The sequence below is a fragment of the Mycteria americana genome, chromosome 6, assembly GCF_035582795.1.
Source record: "Mycteria americana isolate JAX WOST 10 ecotype Jacksonville Zoo and Gardens chromosome 6, USCA_MyAme_1.0, whole genome shotgun sequence".
Classification (NCBI taxonomy): Eukaryota; Metazoa; Chordata; class Aves; order Ciconiiformes; family Ciconiidae; genus Mycteria; species Mycteria americana.
Genome location: NC_134370.1, coordinates 66,494,365 through 66,515,621, shown reverse-complemented (window position 1 = coordinate 66,515,621; position 21,257 = coordinate 66,494,365). Strand labels below are relative to the sequence as shown.

The 21,257-nt window shown below is 48.7% G+C and overlaps 1 long non-coding RNA gene across 5 annotated transcripts in view; it reads right to left on the bottom strand.

Moving 5' to 3' along the window:
• Window positions 1-126: 126 nt before the first annotated feature.
• Window positions 127-21,257, bottom strand: part of LOC142411798 (uncharacterized) — a 51,458-nt gene continuing 30,327 nt past the window's right edge. For 4 of the 5 annotated variants that reach the window (XR_012776289.1, XR_012776290.1, XR_012776288.1 and 1 more), the window contains 4 exons: window positions 20,008-20,147; window positions 6,747-6,888; window positions 3,252-3,295; window positions 127-1,057 (listed from right to left, as the gene is read on the bottom strand). This is a non-coding gene — a long non-coding RNA (uncharacterized LOC142411798). Of the gene's footprint in view, window positions 1,058-3,251; window positions 3,296-6,746; window positions 6,889-12,635; window positions 12,943-20,007; window positions 20,148-21,257 lie in introns of all 5 variants that reach the window. The other variant, XR_012776292.1, reaches the window with a different exon arrangement.

Below are 21,257 nucleotides of genomic sequence, written 5' to 3'. Positions count from 1 at the left end.
TCCTGCCAAATGTCAAGCTAGCAGTTGCTTGTCTTTTCTTATTGACAATTTGACTAATTTTTTGCTGCAACTGTATTCATAAATTTTTATGATTTCATTGTTGAAAACACAGGAGATACTGAACCTCTGCTTTTATCTCGCTTGAAAAGACACCATAAACCTCTCTCTACATGTCAGGTAGCTTTCCAGGCGGGGGGATCTACTTCTCCATCAAAGTTGTATATGCTGATGTCTGCTAAGCAGCCTGTAGTTTATTCCTGCAATTGGGCAAGGAATTTGTGGTCTAGGACAGGGAACGCCTGAAATGGGCAACGTTTGGGCAAGCGGTTTCTGAAACAGATCTTGAAGTTTTCTTAACTGGGTTCCAACACTCGGTAGCCCACTGAGAACCCCCTGACCAATGCAGGTATGCGGAGACCTGAAACGCAAATGAGTCATTGGAGTCCTTCTCCCTGAAGACTTTAGTGAATTAATTTGCATCTGCAGAAAAAGGGAGAGAAACCTGATGCACTCTGCCAGTGATGGGCAAATGAAAAACACCCAGAGGCTTCTGCTGCCACAGCTATTTCTCTTTCTTTGTGGGAAGAAGCGTGGTGGAACCACAACTTTGTGCTGTCACTGACATTGAAGATGGCTGCAGGAGAGCCTGAACAAGGAGAAAGTGAAGCAGCAGACCTTTGGCACAACCAAGACGAGCAATGGTGTGGAGCATTCCTCTTCCCAAGGTAAATCCCTGGTGCCACGGGCCACATACTGCCCCTAGGAAGTCACCTGTAATGCACAGGGAATAGTAGCAAAGATCCGGGGAGGCAGAGGGAATTTACAGTCTTCATTGCCACTTCAGTGATAGCAGAGGCAAATTGGGTCTCTCTGGTCTCTTCAGCTCCAGTGACGGTCTTGAGCTTTTGAGAGGCTCATTGTCAGCATCCTACAAACTACGAAGTGTCACCCTGGTAACTCTTAATCCTGCTTCAGCACAGATTGTTCTGCATGCTCTCTCATCTGTGGAGTTTAAAGGATGAAGCTGTCACTGGGGAAATGTTCTGATTCCGACATTCTTGAGATAGATTGACACAAAGAAAACACAGTTTATTAAAATGGTGCAAGATGTTGTGGTTCCTATTTATATGGGAGTTTCAAAACACATGTTTGTCTACAGACAGTTCCTGCAATTAGATCAATGCAGGAATATTCCCCCATGGTGGGTGGGGAAGGACTGTGAAGTGCAGTATTTACCATCTTCACCTTTTGGCTTTCACGGCTACCCTGCATTTATAATAGAGATATAATAAAGCAAACACCAGCCACTTACTGTTTTAATGAATATCAGATACTTCCCCAATACTGGGGAAAGCTAGACTTCAGCTCTCTGCATCCCTTTTGCTGGGCTCTACAAAGCTTGGAAACCCTCAAAAACTGTCCAAAATGTCACCAGGGGAGGGAATGTTTCTCCACGGGCTGAAACTAAGGATCCTCTCTCTGCTTCCAGACCAGGGGGATGCTTTGCTGCTCCCACAGTCCCTGCAGTGTCCCCACTGTCCTTGCTGACTTCAGCGGGAGTTTCACAGTTTATGGATTTCTTCTGCAAGAGGTACCTAGGAAGATCAATTTCCTATATGCCATCCTGTCATATTTGCACCCCTTTGGACAAATCTTTGCAGATATATAACCTGAGAGCAAGAGTCTATTTGCAGAGGCATTTGTGCTGTCCATACATGCCACAGCCCCTGAGAGTAAGCACCTTCCTTCTGTGACCTTTGGGTGTTAGAAACATGAGCAGTAACCTGGTTTTGTTTTTTGAAAGGCCTTTGAAAACAGGAGCCTTATTTGACTTGGTACAGAAGTGCCTTTTTTAGAAATTCCCTCAGAAATATTTATTCCAAAGAATGCAAAGGGTCTGATTAAGGTATTTTTGTTGCCTCTATCGAGGTGACTTTTCTTCTTTTCTGTGAGTGGTTCTGCCTGCAGTTTTTTTGAAGAGCACTTGCAGAAGTGGTGTCCACCTCTAGATGGTGTGTTTTACTCAGAAGAACTTTATGCCTGGGCCTTTACATAACTTTTGCTCACTTGTCTGAGGTTGCAAACATTCTCCAACCAAACCACACAGATTTTAGTATTTCCTTGTTTTCTTAACATGAGAATCTGGCTGCAGCGTAATGCAAAAATGATAAAAATATATTACTTAGATGCTTCAAAAAGGTGTGTTATATCGCACATTTGGTTGGACACGTGAGGTATCTACTATGTAACGTATCTACTACGTAACTGACAACATTGCACGTCTTCTGGGTTCATTCCTGTGCTAACTAAATTAAAACAAATCTAAGTTTTTCTAATACAATGCCTCTGCTCTTGTACTTGAATGTAAAGAAAGAGGGAAGGAGCAAAGATGGGTAATACCACAAGGCTAAAATGGTGGTGGTGTTGCAATAACTAACTCCGTCCACAGTATTTATACTTCTTTTCTCTTGATAGCATAGGATGGAGCTATGAAGCTTTGGAGGAAAAAAAAAGTATTTTAGCAAGTGTGTAGCATTCCCACAAACTTTTGAAGCTCTTTGAGAGCTGTAGGCTGCTTGGGCAGATGACTCCTGACTGTTGTAAGATGGTTTCTGTGGGGCATGCTGCCCAAAATGCTGAAGAACTCTGCCCAGATATTAATTAATTAAGATTTAAAACTTTTCTGTGGGGCAGATAAGTGGTCCTGACATGGTCTTCATGTCCCAGGCCCCTTTCAGGACATCACAGCTGCTCTTAATATGTAGCACAACAGTTCAGGGCAGACAATAAAGACAATGACTATGAGATCTATGTCACGGAGGACGATCATAACTCCCTGCAGCCTGAATTCGAATCTTAGCAGGCACTACTCTTACAGAGATAGTGAGAGGACGGCAGGTAGAGATGTGCTTCGTGGTGCAATAGCCAGGGAGTTCACATTACACTTGCGTAGGGCTGTGCTGGGGTGTACTATACACCTTGTAGAATTGCTCTGTGGAAATGTCTTGGAAGATTCAAAATCTGATCTGTCATTGGACCTGTGATTCTATTTTGTACCTGTTTTTTCATAGTCTGGAGGAAAACGTGTACAGAAGTACGTCCAGGAACAAGCGCCACAGCTTATGTTATTTTGTTTTAATTCTGTAATATTTAATTCCCTAATACCCTTCAATACCCAAGTGTAATACCCAAGTGTAAATACGTGCTATACCCTGTTTAACCAAATATCCAAGATACAGTTTGTGACTTACTTGAAATAGAGAGTGGTTTCCTTCTGAATGTCAACATTTCCCTGCTTGAAGGAACAACACGAGATAATTTAACATCCCCGATTTTGGTCGCTTAGAAAAGAAACAAGGACATAGAGAATCAATATCACTAGTTTGGGGCTAGGAATAAGGGCCATTTGGTCTTGCTGCACTTTTTTTGTTTTGTTTTGGGGGGTTTTTTGGTTGTTGTTTTAGAAATTGAATGAATGTGTAGTTGTCTTGACTGTTCTTGGGCACAGGAATGGTATGGTTAAATTAACTCGGAGCAGAAAAGACACCAATCTGCTTGCACTGTCCAACTGAAACATACAGAAAGTAATCAACTAGAATAAATGATGAAAAATAAATTAGAGCAAAAAATCTGCTGGGCTTTCATAAGCTAAAATGTTCTTCATAACACAGGTGAGGAAATTGCTCGTGCTGACTTCAATGGGTCCAAGATTTTCTCCATGATTTCTAACCTGAAATTGCTGCTTTTAGAAGTTTAAAAAAAGCCCTTGTATGGAATCAACTTTTCTAGTGCATTATGAGTAACATCTACTGCTTTTATTTTACATCTCAGCTTAGCAATAGAACTTTCTTGTAAATAAGGGTTATTTCCACTAAAAGGCTATTATGAAGTTATCTTTGATGCTGAGGCTACAGTCTCAGTTCCCAAGCGTAAAAGAACACTTTAGGATATAAACAGCTTTGTTACATCTGCTTAAATACCCTGTTTTCTCCAGGAGCAGCCTAGGGAGGAGTGAGGGCGCAACCTGGGCTGCTTCTCTGCAGCGTGCGACATTTCACGCTCCACTGTTGGGTCCCTGACAAAAGGCCACCACACAGGAATTAGCCTTTCATGTGGTTATCACAGGGTGTTGCTAGAGGGTTTCATTTAGCTTTTTACCGGGAGATTTTTCTTCCCGATTGCTGAGAGGCCCATAAATGCCATCAGAGGTACCTCTCCCACCGAGCCCCTCTCCGTTTTTGCTTGCTGTGACTGGGGCTGAGCTGCCACGTGGTTATTGCTGGGTCCTGATTTAATACGATGTTCTCTTTCATTGGTTTCAGATGCTGGAGGTGGGCGTTGAGATTCATTCTGACATGATCTGGGTTTTTTCTTTTTTCCAATTTATATCCCCCAGTTTTAGCACGGATGACAGACATTCCTTGCCGCAACACAGGAGACATCGGGAAGAGACAGCACTCCGAGCCTTCTCGGAGGACACCTCTGCCCACTCCCATGCCTTCCTGGCCTCCCACTCTTCTTCAACCTCCCACCCTCTACTGGCGTCCCACTCATTTTGGCCTCCCACCCGCTCCCATCCTGCCACGCTTTTTGGGCCTCCCGTTCACCCTCTTTGGGACCCCAACCCCTCCCGGCCTCCAAATCTTTTGCAGCCCCCCATCGCCTCCCGGTCTCCGACTACTTCTTTGTCCCTCACCCTTTTCAGCCTCCTGGCCTCCCGCCCTCCTTTTCTGGCCTCCCGCTCCACTATTTGGCCTCCCACGCACCACCACCTCCAACCCCTTTTTTGCCTCCCAACCCCTCCTAAACTCCTACACCCGCTTTTTGGCCTCCCCCACCCCCTTTTCGGCCTGCCACCCCCTTTTTCGGCTGGCTACCCCTCTTCCAGCCTCCCACCCCTTTTCGGCCTCCCACCCCTTTTTGAACCTCCCATCCTTTTTGGCCTCCCTCCCCTTCTTGGCCCACAATCCTGTTTTCAGTCTGCCACCCTTTTTTTCTGTCTGCAACCCTGTTTTCGGCCTGCCACCCCTGTTTCAGTCCTTTTTCATCCTCTCACCCCTTTTCATCCTCTCACCCCTTTTCAGCCTTCTACACTTTTTTGGCCTCTAACCTCCTCCTGTCCTCCCACCCATGTTTTGGCTGCCCCTGTTTGGGATTTTGTGAAGGGCAGCACCGCAGCTGGGCTATTTTAGGCTCTGGAAAACACACCTGAGAGGCTGTTGATCACATTTTTTAACAGCAGGTTGTTTGCAAGGAAACTGCTGAGAGCGTTTGCACTCAGAATTTAATCAGGCCCAAAATATTCAGAGAAGCCTCAGCAACAGCATTCTTCTTCTCCTCGTCTGTCAGCCAGGCGTCTGTGCAGGCGAACGTGGGGAGAAGTGGTAGATATGCTCACACAGATACATCACCTCTGACATTAGCCTTATCATCTTGCTTTCCTGTGTCCCCACAGTCTTTTGGCCATGGCTTAGAATCAGCTGTAATTGTTATTTAAGGTTAAAAGCCCTCGTGCTCTTGGGAGAGGGTGGTACCTCCCGCATTGGTGGTCCTACCTCACCTGGAGTGGTGGCACAGGGCAAGGAGAGCCCGGTAAGGGCAGCTTGCAAGGGCCACAAGGGCCAGGCTGGTCTCTCGTCTCCTCTTAGCCTTGGTAGCTTGGGTTAAACCTTCAGAATGGATATTTTCAGCCCACATGTTGATGCAACATCTTCTCCCCCAAATTCTCTGCACCCCATTCAGCCCTTTGTATCGTTCTGGCTGGGAACGCATTGGCTGTTTTTACACAGAAGACATATTTTAAGTTTCTTCATGCACAAAGAAATGCATTTTCCAAGCCACGCAATTATTGTCAGCTTTCTAAAAAGCAGTGGTGGGATGGACCATCTTGGATCTACCCCAGTTTTATCTTAGACTTGTATAAAGTTCAAGAAATTAGATGTACAGGAGAAATCTTAATGTTCCTCCTCCCATGCCCTTACCTATTTTGACAGTCAGCTAAGGGAGGCGAGTTTAATTTGCTATTCCAGCAATACTGACTGTTAACCTTGGATCCTCATTTAGGACAATATTTAATCACAAGCTTAAAAAGCCTTGAAAGGAGTAATTTTTGTAAATGGTAATCTGAGCCATTTGTCCTGCTCAAGGCCTTGAGAGTTAACAACAGGAACATCTGCAAGACAGTTATTGTGGCAATCAATTCCAGAATACAAATAACTCAATAATTTATACTAGACCCCCACTATTAAATTGTACTGTGCTATTTTTATTGATCTCAGTGTTTATTATGTGTGTTACACTCATTTCTAATAATCTATCTGGCCTTTTCATTTACTTACTGGTGCTCATCAGATTTAGCTCTGGTTTGGTACTGGAAAGCCTATGAAGCAGGCTGGATCTACCATTTTAATTATTATTCCAATTTGCTGGAGGAAACAAATCTGAATTAGGAACTAACATTTAGACATATCAGAGTGATGAATTCTTGTCGTTCAGAGGAATTAATACTGAGGAGCAATTATTTTGTCTTTTCAGGTTTCATAGTCCCAGTCCAAATTTTAGTTTTTGCCCTGGAACCATTTTCTCCCATATTAAGTCTGTTACAGAGAGAAAAGTCACCTGATCCTTACCTCGCCTGTGTCAGCGCCTCTGAAGCAATACTGGAGCACAGTTACATTAAGAACCAAAATTATGACTGCCCAGTTTCTGCTCTGGGATCTTTTATAACACCAGAGCTCTCAACATACCTCTTCCCCGGAGACGAGCCTCAGCTTTGCAGGTAAAGGCTGCAGTGTTGCGGTCGAAGGGTGCAGAACTGGAAAACCAGAAACTCAGTCCTGCTTGCAGTGGACGTGAGGGCAAGCAGAGCATTTGGCTCTGGACAGACCTCTGGAAAGAGAAGAGGCAGAAAGATATTGTGATTTTTGGGTGTAGATGCAGTTGCTCCTACAGCCTGAGGGCATCTGCATCCTTAGTCATGCAGTAAAGGTGGCTTGTGCAGGGAATTTGGTTCCTGTATTTCCCTGGGTTAGGGTTCCTGTCAGGTTTTCCTCGCTAGACAATGTCAAAACGAGACAGGCGTGGGGTGAAAGTCCTTGAAGAAGCGTGTGAGGTGGTGCCAGAGGTTTTGCAGGTGACACTTGTTATTTCTGAGCGAGAGCGGAGGTGGTGTGGGGAAGGGCGTTGTGTTGTGCTGTCTCGGATGAGTTGAGAAAACAAGGTCATTAGGGATGCCGGGTGGCTTGGTGCTAGAGCAGAGCTGTGTGTTATGCAGCACAAGGAAGGTTTTAAAGCGAAGCTGCGTTCCCAGCTCCTCAGCCATGCCTGGACTTTCTTGTTCTTACAAATTAAGAAGCTTCATGCAAACCGTCATTTCTCAGAGGAGTCAGATCAGGTGCTTCCTCAGGAGGATTCAGCGATTTGTTTTTTAGACATCTTTGACCAGAAAGAGAGAGTTATACAAATACATTCTTCAGCAGAAAGGTCTTTTCCCAGCCAGACTTCCTCACGCTCTCCCCGGTTTCCATCTCCCACCAGGCAAGTGCTGTGCTCCCGCTCCCTTGGCATTTCGGAGGGGTGGGCTGATCCCCGTTGCTGTTAGCGGAGAGGGCTGCGCTTCAGTCCCCATGGAAACAATTTGGAGAGTTTTTGAGCTTGTGTAGCATTGCTGTGCTGTGTTTCGCCTTCCTTTTCATTTCCATCAGGAGGGCTGCAAAGCTTTAATTCATTAATGTTTGAAAAGCACTTTGAGGTCCTTGAAGAAGGTGCTACAGAGGAGCAAAGTGTTATTACCTCAGATTAACTGTTTCTGTTTTGCCCTGGAGTCGCAGCTATGAGTGTTCACTATGCTTGGTGGAAGCCAGAATAAGGGAGTGAGGTCTTCTTGTAATGATGGCCTCCCAGAGAGCTCTTCTGCCAGCACGTCCGTGCTGCAGAAAGTCACCTCGACACTGACAGCAAGTCTGAGCGAAACTTCTGCAACTGCAGTCAGACGGGGAATACATTCTAGAAAGCTCAATAGCCTGATTTACACGGGCAAAATGGAGGGAATTCATAAGAAGAAATGGCACTGCACGGTTCATGCATATCTAGACAGCAGCCAGCAGGACAGACCGGGTGAGCTAACAGCGCTCTGCACAGCAGGGGGAACTGGGGATCCACTGCTGCCTTGACCTTGAGGGTCACCCCCCAAAAGCTGTCAGAAGACACTATGTACTGCTATTAAAACATCCAGCCATTTCAGGGGTGTATATCCACTTAATCCAGTTGCAATTAGGAGGCCAGTTTCTGCTCCTGACTTCAGTGGTGTGAATGCAGAGCTCTCTGGTATAGCTTGGAGCAGATTGCACCCCAATGCTGTGGCGGAGTAATACCTCATACTTGTCTGTAATTCAGGAATGTAACATGCTACGGCCTAAGGGATTTTACATTTCTATTCCCTACCAAGTGTCTCAGCACCTTTCAGATATCTGCTGCTCTCCAGCCCCACCTAAACTCCTGCTAAACCCATTTGCACTTGGGAATCACTGCACAGCTCTGGGTACTGCTGCATCTACGGATTGGGCTCCAGTTTCCCCGCCCCTCACTTCTCTGTCTGCTCCCCTGTGTGGGAGACCCCATAGGGTGGGTCCCCTGCAAAATCCTCCCCAGCTTCTAGATGCATTGGTGTCCCCAACTCTGGGAGAGGAGTCTGCAGCTGCTGACGAGGTTTCCTGAGGAGCCTGGCAATGGGTATTTTGTCTGGGCTGGCTTTTTCCTTCCCTCCTTCAATTCTGGGGTTGGTTGTTTTTTTTGGGGGGGGGGGCTGGCGGCGGTGGTGGTGTTTTTTTTTAAATTATGTTTTTCTTTTCTTTTTAATTAATCGTGATTTTTCAGGAAGTTACACATAATAAACACAAGCTAAATCTGCACTGCCAGCCCTGTTATGTGTACAGTGAGCTGGGACAACATTGCTCCATCTCTGCTCTTAGTTCCAGCAATAATTACAAAAGCCAGTTTAAAACTGTTTGTTTTAACATTTAAACGAAATTTTTTTTCCATACACGCTTTTTCCAGTTCAGTGTGATCAGCTGAAAACTAACCATACTAAAAAATGAAGGAATTGATTTCCATCTTGGTCAGTTCCTCACCTGCAAGGCTGCCCAAACCCCGGGCAAGGGAGAGGCAATGGGAGACAAGCAGGGTGAGTGCAGCCAGGAGGGGCCCTTTCTGTCATAGCAGTCTTCGGTCAGCTTGAGCCACCCAGGAGTACACCCTCACTTCATCCTCCTCATCCCTGGAGATGGCCCGTCCCCTTCCAGCCTCTCCCCTTGCTGCCCTTGGCCCTCTCCTCTGCAGCGCACGCCGGGCTGCACCCTCTGCCCGTCCTGTTCCAGGTTCCCCTTCCCCCTTCTGTACATCCTCTCGCTGCTGTTGCTGTGATTCATTAATGCTTCAGAGATACCAGCGAATGGAAAAAACCTAACCAAACATCAGGTTGTGCTGCTCTGTACATTTTCTATAGTGACTCACAAGTCTGACCAGATAACTCCCCTTCCCTCTCACTTAGTCACTCTCCCTCCCAGATAGGCTTGTCTGACTCCTCACTTCACTCCCAGCTTATTATTACACTCTTTTCTTTGCCATTCCCTTTCCAGCCCGTGCTCTTCGGCAGAGCTTCGGGATGCGAAGTTCTCCCTCGCTGACCCATCACATGCAATGAAGAGCAAAGGAAAACACTGACTGCAGCAACTTTGCCTATGGAGAAACCATAAAGCAGAACTGCACTCTTGCCCCCCCGCCTTTCTCCGCTTGGGCTACACACAAATTACTTTGTCATTGTGGTGAAACAAATAAGGCTTCATTATCATTACCATCCTGATGGGAGTAAACAAGTTTATTTACACTTGAGCACTGCTGAAGAATAAAGTCATAGAGAAAAGTTCAGGGTAGGTGGCCTGTCTTTGTCATTAGGGACAGCTTTTACAAAATCACTGCCCGCTCGGCCAGACAGGCTGCTATTCAGGCAGGCCCGGGTTAATGAAAGTACGGTGTGTGCTTGTTAAAAGGAGGACTACAACACTTGTAATCATGGGTGGTCACATTTTTATTTAATGATACATATCTTTCCTTTCTCCAGCGTTTGCTCTTAACCCTTTGCCTCCCACTCACCAGTCCTTATGCAATGACTAATTACGACTCACCACCTAAAATCTGCTACCAGGTCCACAACGAGCTAAACCCACTTCACAAGTGATTTTTATTTTTAAGTAACCTTTTCATTAACAGCCTTGAGATTCCGACAAAGCAAAAAGACCTCAAAGCACAAAGGGCCCCACATGTGTAATCACTGGAGCTAAAATAATAATAAAAGGACAACTGCAAACAAACTTGTGGGAAGAAAGGGCTGCAAAACAGAACTGCTTCCTTTCTTTCAAGGCCTTCGTGTGGCCCCAGTGATAAATCTGTTGGGACAAGGATACTTCAAAGCCAGAGGTCGAACTGCTCTCGCTCGTGCAAGTCTCACAACTCGTGTCAAGGGAGTTACACCCGGGCAGGAGGCTCAGACCTGCTGTTCTGCTCTCACAAGTGCAATGAAAGCCAAAGCCAGCCATGACGGGGAAAAATACCTACTTATCTATGACATGACCTTGCTGAAGTCCTGGGTACAATCATGCTACACTAAAAAAACTCCCAACATCGCCCAACTTTCCTGCTATTTCTTATGACTAACCGGTCTGAAGTGCTCATGCCTGGATTGCGGGGAAGTTCAAGCTCAGATATATTTTTGCATCTATTTGGTATATTAAAAAGCCACATGGAAGGATGTGTACACACAAAGGCAGAATTCACCATCGCTCACCCAATAGTTTCAACCTGCCTGTTGCAGTCTGTTACTGCTTTCTGTGGTCATGCACAGAAAGTCTGTCTGTCTGTCTCTCTACCAGCACCCGTCTCTCCCCACAGTCATTTTTGAACTTCTTAGTCACTTTTGACAGAGCAGCAGAGACGTGAAGACACTAAATTTCTCCAAGTTTTAGAAAACCCACAGCTGTGTGAAAAGCTGAGGCTCCAAGTGCTTCATGTGAGTTATCACCTGTCACTTAGGTATCTTATTCACAGACATTTTCCAATGGTACTTAAGAATGTAAAAACCCAATTTACAAGCAGTTTTGGGAACGGGGAAGATTCCCTCTACAGTTAGACTTTGCATCTGCTGGTCACCCCCACCTGTTTAGGACAGGGAGAGCAAAATGCTTAAGGCAAAGCTTTGTGCAATGATGTTACTTAGCTGCAACCCATCTCTTTGGTTTCCTTACCAGGTCAGGGAAGACCTTCTCACCATGGCTCCTGCCCTGCTGTCGCCTCGTGCTCCCCTCACCCAGAAGGGGCCCAAAATGTCCTTCCCCACGCCCCCATCCAAGGCCTGGGGCAGCACTCGAGCAGGAAGAGCTGCCGCTGATACACAGAGAGGAGAAGGAGCAACACGAACATGTCACTGCCTGCCCTGGTGCTCCTAGCACTCTCTGGCCCTATTTTAACCTCTGTTTCAAGGTATATTTATTATTCCAGAGGAAACAGCCCGTTGGCTCCGTGAGTTATGATAAGAGGGTGAATGATGGACTTTCAAACTCAGGGCAGGCTGAGCCTCTTCATACTTCAGGCTCAGCAAGGAAAACTCAGGTAGTTAAAGGTATAATTCAGTACCGTTGTCACAAGTCTGTGGGAATTAACTTCAGCAAAGCTCCCATAGCTCCTGGGAGAAGGCTGCGCAGGAGCCAAGCCGAGAGACTGCCGGAGACTGTCGGGAAGCTTGGCAATAGCCACAGGGCGAGCTGCCCTCCTAGAGCAGTGACCAACAATCTCCTTCCCTTATGCTGCACAAAGCAACAGATGGAAATGGCTTTTATATTTTTCTTCAAAGCTAAATATACTCTAAACAGCACAGGAACATTGGCGGCGATCAGCATCACCGAGGTGTTTGCGGGGGGAGGGGCGAGACGGTGCCTTTGGCCCCAGAGCTCCCGGCTGAGCACAGGGTGCCAAGGAGGTGCGGGAAACCTGCCCAGGGTGCCTGCACTGCACGCAGCTGCTCTCCACACACCTCATCCCCAATTTGCATGTACAAACCTGGGGTGTGAAGGCATGCATGTTAGTCAGGGGGAAAGTCTGCATAAATAAGGAGAGCAGGTGAAAGCACCGCGGCAGGAGGGTGAACGAAAGCATTGCTGAGGCTGCAGGTGACAAACAGGGCAGAGTGTTGCATCTGAAGTAGAGGATACAGATATATTTATTAAATAAATCTGCTAAGATAATAGGGAATGCTGAAACAATGTGCATAACATACTCGTTGCTTGAAAATCATTAACCTCTCCAAGCGCTTTACACATATTAGCAAGCAACCCGCAGAGCCCTGCTGCTCTCCCCTGCGGGAGGCAAACCGAGATGCAGAGAGTGAAGGATCCCGTTTCCAGATGATGTCCCTGAATTTGGGAGCCCAATATGAGCCCCCCTAAACTGAAGGGAATGCTTTGAAAAAAGGAGATGAGAATGAGGAGGGGGGGTTTAATGCAGAGTGATAGGAACTGTGTCTCAGTATACACAGCAGGGATTAATTCAGGTGAAGAAAATTCACAGTGAATATGTGAACCTCTCACCTTATTTACTGCACTATGCTCAGAGGCAGAAACAAACCCAAGCAGGCAACCAGGAGCAGCCAAGGCCTCCCCTGAGCTCTGCAGTTACTAAAAACATCTCTGGATGTTTTCCTTCACCTTTTCCTCTTTCTTTTCTGTCCTTTTTCCTGTCATTTACAGAAGGCGAAGTGGAGTCACTGGTCGTGCAAGGGTTAATGAGTGAAAGCTTGCACCTTGCTACAGCGAGGCAAAAACTTATGAGTCTTCATGTTGTCACGAAGGTGTTGCTGAGCTTACGCTGCATGAAATATCCCAGAACTCCTGCAAACTGTGGGATTTAAATTCACAGGCTATAATTACAGAGTCTCCGGCACCCTCCCACACTTTGCAATGCCTCCACAAGCGAGAGCAGCAGAAACACCTGTCCCGGGCTCCTGTGGGCTTGTAGGCCCTTGCCCGCAGTCAGGCAGGGCTCGTTCCCTGGCAGGGAGCCGGGGCCCGTGCGGGCTGACCGCTCCCAGCAAAGCCTCCTGCCTGACAGGGATTATGGGGTGGGAGTCTGAATTCTCCCGGCTGCGTTTTGGAAACAACCCCGAAGCAGAGTCAGAGCGGTCACATTTACAAACAGGTGCTCACAGCCAGGTTAATTTGATGCCATTTTATAGTCAACCTGATGACCGGTTTAAGTGCAAAGCTGGGAGGGCCTGGAGAAGCAAGAGCGTGAAAACGGCTTTCCTGGCATTGCTTCTGCCCGAGTGAGCCCAGGGAACATCACAGCCGTGAACCCCCAGCAATGCTGCAGAGGCTCGTTGGGGCTCCCCTACATCAACATCAGCACCACAGACTCGGGGCTATCCTGCTTCCCAGGGCGGGGGCCAGGCCTGGCCTTGGTGGCCGCTGCGTAAATCAGGTGCGAGTCAGAGGGGCTGTTTCACTGAGGGGGTGAGGGAGTGGTTAAACCAATATAAAACACCCAATTATCAAAAGTGCAGTCCCAGGATGCTTTGAGCCTATATTAGGCCGGGTCCGCTTAAGATGAAGCCCACCTCTATACACGCAGGAGCATCCCCTGTGCTGCTGGCAGGGATTTGGGTGGCAGGCAAAGTCCTAGAGGCTCTGGGGACAGAGCAGAGAGTCTCTCCGAGCTTCACCAGGGCCAGGCTGTCTCTGGTTTGCAGCGTGCCTCCTCCGCGGCCGGGAGCGGGTTCCCTCCGCGGCGTACGGCAGGGTCTCCTCTGGCGCGTTGTTGTGAAGCCGGTTGCGAGCTGATGTCATGGGAGGCTCTGCCCGGACTGGCACAGGCAGGTTTCTGCACACAGGTGGTTCTCTCTGCCTCCGAGGCACTTTTTGGAGAGCCCTTCCACAGCATCCTCCCCTCCCTGCCCCCACAGCTGAGCAGCAAGGCGAGGAGAGCTTCCTTCCTCCTCCTGCTCTTCAAGTTATGGCAGTGCTAATGCCAGAGCCAGCAGAGCCGGCTGGCAGGAGAGAAGCTCCCCAGGACCTCACTGGGCAGCATCTGGATCACCTGGGGGAAGGGAGAGCCCACGGCCCACAGCCAGGGCCACCTTGGGAACGCAGCTACAGCACTTGCCCAACAAATCCTGCGTGCCAAATGGGGTAAATGTAGAGGCTGGAGCTGTCAAGGATATCCACGGCCCTCAGCCAAAATGCAGCAGCACTGGGAGATGGTGGTGCCTTGGGTTGTGTGGGGACAGTAACACCTACGTCGCGTGGGGTAAGTGCTGAGAAAGCCCCCTCAGTTCCTCCCCCTCTATCCTTATGCACTTAATCTTTTCTTTAGCCTGTGCTGTTTATCTCACCCCATGGTGATATGGGAGGGTATTTCTCATCATAATGAGTTTGAAAGTTAATATTGGGTCCTCTGGTTTGTGGCAGAAGGTGCGTTTAGCGCAGCCTCACAGCTATGCCTGTCCCTGCGTTTGCCTTCCCCCACGCCCCTTCTCCCCTGCTGCAGCCCATCCCACCAGGCCCCCCACACCTGGATCCAGCCTGTTTGCTCCTCAGCCTCCAGCCCGTCTCCCCGCTTCTGCCTGCAGCCATCTGCTCTCCTACCCGTTGGCTGCTTTAGCAGTGAGTCCTGGAGCTGCAGGAGGGACCCTGCACAACCCCCCAGCATCAGTCTGCACAAACACCCTCTGCATCCCGGAGGAGAAGAGGTAACTTGGAGCCTCCTCGGAGGGAGGAAGGGCCCTGCATAGCCTCTGCTCCGGGCTCTCCCGGTGGGACACGTGCTGGTTCATCAGTGTGGCCGACTGCAACCCCCGAGCAGCTCCTGCTCGATCTGTGCTGGCGTGACCCTGCCTGAGCTTTCCACAGCTTGTTTGTCTGACTCTGCTCTGCCCAGATTTGGGCTGACATCGAACACCCCAAACACGGCTCTCATTTACTGCTACCCATTATCATTGTAACTGTTAATTTATTGGCCCTTAACAGTTGGTCCTCTGCTGTTTCACTCCGAGGTGACTAATACTGAATCTGATAAAGTGCACCTGATATTACTGTGAATAGCTGATGTAAACTTAGCAGACAGTCGTATGACACGTCATGTGGGCAAATTAATAGACGCCCCCCAATAAATCCAGCATGTGTCCTATAATCCCACTTCAAGGGCATCTGTTATGTCAACATCACTAAGTTAGCTACTGTGCTCCCCTGGGAACACAGCACCAGAATTTTTCGGGTCGGAGGGATTCCCCTCTCGCCGCTGTGACCGTGGGGCAGCAGCTCCAACCACTGCGAAACACTTGTGCTGAGCTGGAGATAAGATGTGTGTTTAGCTCTTAGGGGGAACTTTCCACTCACCAGCTACTAGAATAGCACAAATTGTTCCTTAGCCATTTCTCATGCTTTAACTCACTTGTTTCTTTCTTTGTGCCATCCAAATTGAAACTGAGTTTCAGGACTTAGAGCAAAGTGGATTCCCTGTGGGGAGTACGGAAAACAGCCTCCCCTGAGAGGAGGCAGCTTCTGCCTTGTAGCTGCTGTCGGGCTGTCCATGGCACTGCAGGAGTCAGGTTTGCAGTGGAAGACTTGGCAGCTCAGAGGCAGGCCGGTTCGCAGCCCCGGGCTCTGGTTCTTGCAGGGTAAGCGTGCTGCATTGCTGGGCAGGGACCCCAGCAGCATGTGGGACACCCAGGGTCCCCCACCTGCCAGCGGGGTGCTCAGGGGGAACGGCACCATCAGGACGAGCATTTCCCACCGGTTGCTCATGCCCACTGCTGAGAGGCTTCAGTCTGCAGAGCTCCTGTGCTGCCACCGGCGTGGCGTGGGACCCCCGGTGACTACAAGTGCTCTGGGAGGTTTCCCAGCAGGAGCCCTGCGTGGCCTGTGCTCTGCACGGCAGGGCTGTAGGGCTGCTGCGAGAAGGTGGCCCCTGAGCCCCGCTGTACTGCTCAGGGTCTCGTCTGAGCACCCTATTTCTCAGCTGTGCTTTTCCGTGGAAATACCATCCGATCCAGTGTGTGCTGGAGCGATGGGCAGCATCCCTCGCACGCCAGAGGTCAGACACTCCCCCTTCAGAACGGGCTCATTCTGCCCCCAGATTCCCATTGGGATCAACATATTGTGGCTCCTCAAATGAACTATTTCAATGATTATTTTGACCTTGCCCAAACAAAAAAGGAAACAGAGAGATATGAAAAAGGCAGAAATAGAGAGTGTTTCGTTTTTCAGAAACCCCAAATCATCTGACTAAGGAACCAAAGCATTTAAAGCAGGATTCAAACCTGTTCATTTTGCCTTGTATTTCTCATGGGACTGAGACAGCATTTCTCAAACCGCTCCAAATCGCCGTCACATCAGCCAACGGCTTTCCCGAAGAGCGGCACGACGCAGCGTCGGGGGCAGCCAGAGCCCCGCACGAGCCGAGGGCCACCCACAGAGCCTCCGCCTGCGTCACGCTCGCTCTGGAGGGCTGAGTCCAGCCGTGGGTGTCCCAGCTGAGGTCCTTCGGGGGCAACTCTGAGGTCCACAGAACAAGGCTCTTTGCAAAGCTCTGCTGGGGTCCCCTGCTCAGCCCTTGCATCCTCCCCTGCGTTCTGCAAGATCACCCTCCGTTTCTGTTTGCTGTCTGGGACCTCCTTCTGTAATCACACAAAACCCTCGTAATCCTTCAGTGCACACTCCGTTTGCTCTTCGGCATTGTTCCCCCAGTGGATATTTATTTGAAGGGTTTCATTAAATTATCGCACCAACATCAGTTGGTACACAACTACAAATTAATTTAGTCAGTTTGCATTTTGGCTGACCTAATATTCATTATATTCCAGTCAAGTGGATGTGTTTTCCATTTGGCAGTTTGTTTCATGATAAGATACGTGGTCCAAAGTACTATACTTAGAAATAGAGGTAATATTTACAGACACTCCACGCAAATACTGCAATTACCTGATTAATTATAGCCCTTACATTTGGTTCTGCAGATTACACTCTTATCCCTCCTTTCTCCCCTCCTTTCCCTGTTGCCATATTTGTGTATAGTAGATGGGAATAGTCTTTAGGTCTATGTAAACAAAGCAAACCTGCCTGGTTTTAAAGCCTAAACACTACGTGGTCACTCAGAGCCCACCCCTCTCCCCAGTGCTGTGCTTGCCTGCAGTAGTTTGTTATGGCTGGGATGCATGGAGCATTACCAGTGCTGCATTTTAATAACAATTTCAGTCCAGGAGATTGGAAATCGGAGTCTAAACATAGCCCCGAAGAAGGATGAAAAGGGAAGTCAAGAGGGACTTTGAAATAGTGTTAAACATGCAGGAGTGCTGTAACTGCGGTTCCCCTTAACCGCAGAAAATAAGCAAGCTGCAGACCATGCTCTGGGGATTGACAGACAGACAGCTGTACGAGGGAATGTTACGTTTATACAGCACTTTTCATCCTGGGATCAAAAAGCACTTTAAAAACTCTGTGCAACTGAGCAAAATACAGCCACTGAAGTCAACTGCCCCTGAGGCGAGATGCAGCCGCTGGTTGCACCAGCCCAGCATACCTTATCAGCCGGTTCCTCTGCCCTTTTTAATTTTTTTTTTAATTTAAGTTTAATTAGAGGGAAGGATTCAGGCACGAACATTTGGCTTCGTTCTCGCCTGACACCGTATTTGGCCCTTCTAACGTCAGTGAAGTCGTTCCTGATTTACACCAGTTTAGGAGGGCCTGTAGGTGGTTTTTGTGGCAACCCAAGAAAGGGCTGAGATGTGCCCTCTGGCTCAGGGTGGAGGATGGCATTACCCCACCGTTGCTCTTCACGGGAGAGTGGGGCAGCCTGGGACAGAGGTGACCCTCGTGGCAGCGTGAGTTTGACCCCAGTGGAGGGAACCAAAGCAGAGCGGAAGGATGGAGGTCTGCTCTGAGCAGATGGCCATCGGTGTGGCGTTTGGCACATACCGTCACCACTCCAGCAAAACCACGCGTAGCTCAAGAGCCGTAACTGCTCCGATTCGGCAGCGCTCGCCGCCCACTTCTCCTTGGTGAAAGTACGACAGCAGGGCAGGGCAGAGGAGAACCGTGCCCCCAGTTTGGCCACGTTTCAAAAGCGGCACGTGGTAGAGCCATGGCACCTCCGTCCGCTTCATGAAAAGGATGCGGGCGATGGAAAGCAAAGCTGGAGGACTGGAAACTGCTCCCAGCTTGATGGCAATGGTGCGTGAGTGGGATTTGCTTAGGAGACCTCAACATGAAAAAGGAAGCAACAGAAAGGAGTATGAACTGTCCCCATCACCCAGCTCATCCATTTTGTCTTACTCGTGTAGGATTGCTTCATCCTCCCTCTGCCATTTCACCCTCCCCTTGCCCAGCTGGGGACTGTGCATCACCGGCCTCTGCTGTTGCTCACCTGCTTGCAGGTACAACTCTCTCCTGCTACCTCTTCCCATAATCCCTGCCAAGTGCCACGCTTCCTGCCCCCTGCCAGGAGGTTTCCTAGGAGCTTCCTTTTGTGCTTAAGCACCTTGCAGTCAGGAACCCTACAGCAATGCAGTTGCATTATCTGCATGCCAAATCCATCAATGAGCAGATCTCCAAGGTGAAATAAACACATGCATTACAAATGAAATGCTCTATTGCTCTCCTTTGCCTCCTGCCAGCTCCTGAGATCTTTGTGGTTAGTGTGCAAGACAGCTCTTCCCTACTAATTAACATTTAAAAGTGTTCCTCTCTCGCCCTGCCACCATGACACAGGGGCTGAGCCCAGGTTGTTCCTTGAAATAATTCATCACTTGAGAAACATCAGAGGGCTCATTGTAATCCCACAGACCCATCCCAAAACTAAATCTGTCCTGCATCCAATGCAGTAGTCTCTGCAAAGACTGGCTCAGGACTTTAACCAGCTTTAATTCTTAGAAAACACTTTTCCAGACACTGTGTGTCTGATTTTTACAAGCAGGATTTTGTTTTTCACATCAGTAAATAGTCTGAGCAAAGAAAACACTCTGTTGTGTGTGTCACCTGTGAAAACTCACTGAATATACCCGTGTTTCCAGTTTCTTGTTGAAATCTCACCCTTTCTTTGTACAGATCATAAGTAGCTGGAGAAAGATATTGTCCTTTACTTTCCATATTTGCAGTGCTTAGTACAAGGGCCTAATTCCTCATACGTTTTCTCTTGTCCTGCAAAACTCATAAAATATAATCCACCTACATCCGCAGCCTCCCATACAGGAGCAGAGTAACTTGGGGGACAAAGTGACTTGCAGAGTTCCCGTTTGCACGGGCTTGTGCTGCAGCTGTCATCTCGCGGCGTGTGTTGCAAAAGCGGCCGCATGTCCCCCTGTGCATCAGGGGTACGTTCGCCCTCTCCCCATCCTGGCATCAAACTGCGAATACTGTGTTCAGTTTTGGGCCCCCCACCACAAGAGAGACATTGAGGTGCTGGAGTGTGTCCAGAGAAGGGCAACGAAGCTGGTGAAGGGTCTGGAGCACAAGGCTGATGGGGAGCAGCTGAGGGAACCGGGGTTGTTTAGCCTGGAGAAAAGGAGGCTGAGGGGAGACCTTATTGCTCTCTACAACTACCTGAAAGGAGGTTGTAGAGAGGTGGGGTCGGTCTCTTCTCCCAGGTAACAAGTGATAGGACAAGAGGAAATGGCCTCAAGTTGTGCCAGGGGAGGTTTAGACTGGACATTAGGAAATTTTTCTTCACTGAAAGGGTTATCAAGCATTGGAACAGGCTGCCCAGGGAAGTGGTTGAGTCACCATCCCTGGAGGTATTTAAAAGCTGTTTGGATGAGGTGCTTAGGGACATGGTGTAGTGGTGGGCTTGGTAGTGTTAGGTTTACAGTTGGACTCGATGATCTTAAAGCTCTTTTCCAACCTATACGATTCTGTGATTCTGTGATTCTGTGAAACCTGCAAAATCAGGGAAATCCCATTTGCTCCAACTCACCTTCCGTATCCTCAGGGTTTCAAACCGTGATGAGAGATGCTCCTGTTCTCTCTGCCTGTGGACCCCTGTGGCAGCAACGAACTCTGGAGATATTAACAGTTTTGGTCCTGCCTCTTTCTTTTCCTTCAAGTGATATTTCCCTGCCAGATGGAAAAGAGATTGTTATTCAGTGTAACCCAACCATTACCCACCAAACGCTCCTGCCACAGAGCCTGGTTGTGCTCAGGCCTTCTGCAAATGCTTCTTAGGCTTTTGTTAGCAGTCACCAGTGGATTTTGTACTCAGACCTATGGTTCACATAGTCAGGCGAAAAAGCAAAGTAGTCCACCTACTCAGCAAAGGCTCAACCCTGGAAGGTGCAGGAAAAGTATTAAATCAATGCCTGTTAACCTCGCTGGTCTGAAACAGCAGTTCCTAAACTCATTTTGCCCAGGGACTATTGACATGACAGCGGGAGCGCTCTGGGGCTCGCTACAACCATGCGTCTCAGCTGATTTGCCGCAGGTCGTGGTGTGTGGCTTTGCAGGCAGGACCACGTACCACTCTGAAGGAGTCTCTGTGCCACAGCACGTGCCAAAGGTAGGGAACCGTCACCTCAGAAACAGGGCTGGAAAACAAGCTGTTCTTACACTTGTTTTTTATGTTTTTCAGTCTGGTTATTGGTCTTGCAGTGCTGACTTACAGCAAGATCCCCCTTGAAGACTGTTGGAAAAAGTCTCGTAAATAGAGCGCGACCCTCTGGGAATGCCCATCTGGCTCCGCTCAGGCACAGCAAATCCCACGGCCACTTTCACGGGATGCGTTGCTTGGACCAACAGCGCTCCCTGAGAAGCGGGATGAATTACCCATGGCAAAGCATCGCACACGCCTGCTTATAGCGAGTCCTAATATCTCAGTGCAACCCTAAACTGTGCCTCGGAGATGGTCAGGCTTTTTTGTTATTCCACATACACCTAACAGCAGCAATTGCCACCCTGCAAGCTGGGCACCTACCAAATCCATGGGAAAGCCCGCTGGGATTATGGACCCTCTTTCATCCTGCTCCCTTTGCTCTCTCCCTCCGTCTTTCACACACCGGTTTGAGTTTGCAAATGGTGGGCGCCAGCTCTGGGGAGTGCTGCCCTGTTGCAGTTGTTCGGTAGCCGTAGATAGGGGTACCGAACAACTGCAGGTAGTGGGGATGAAGCTGCCGAGGCCTGGGGATGCAGAGCAGCACTGTGCTTGTTCTGCAAAGCGAATCTCCCCCGATA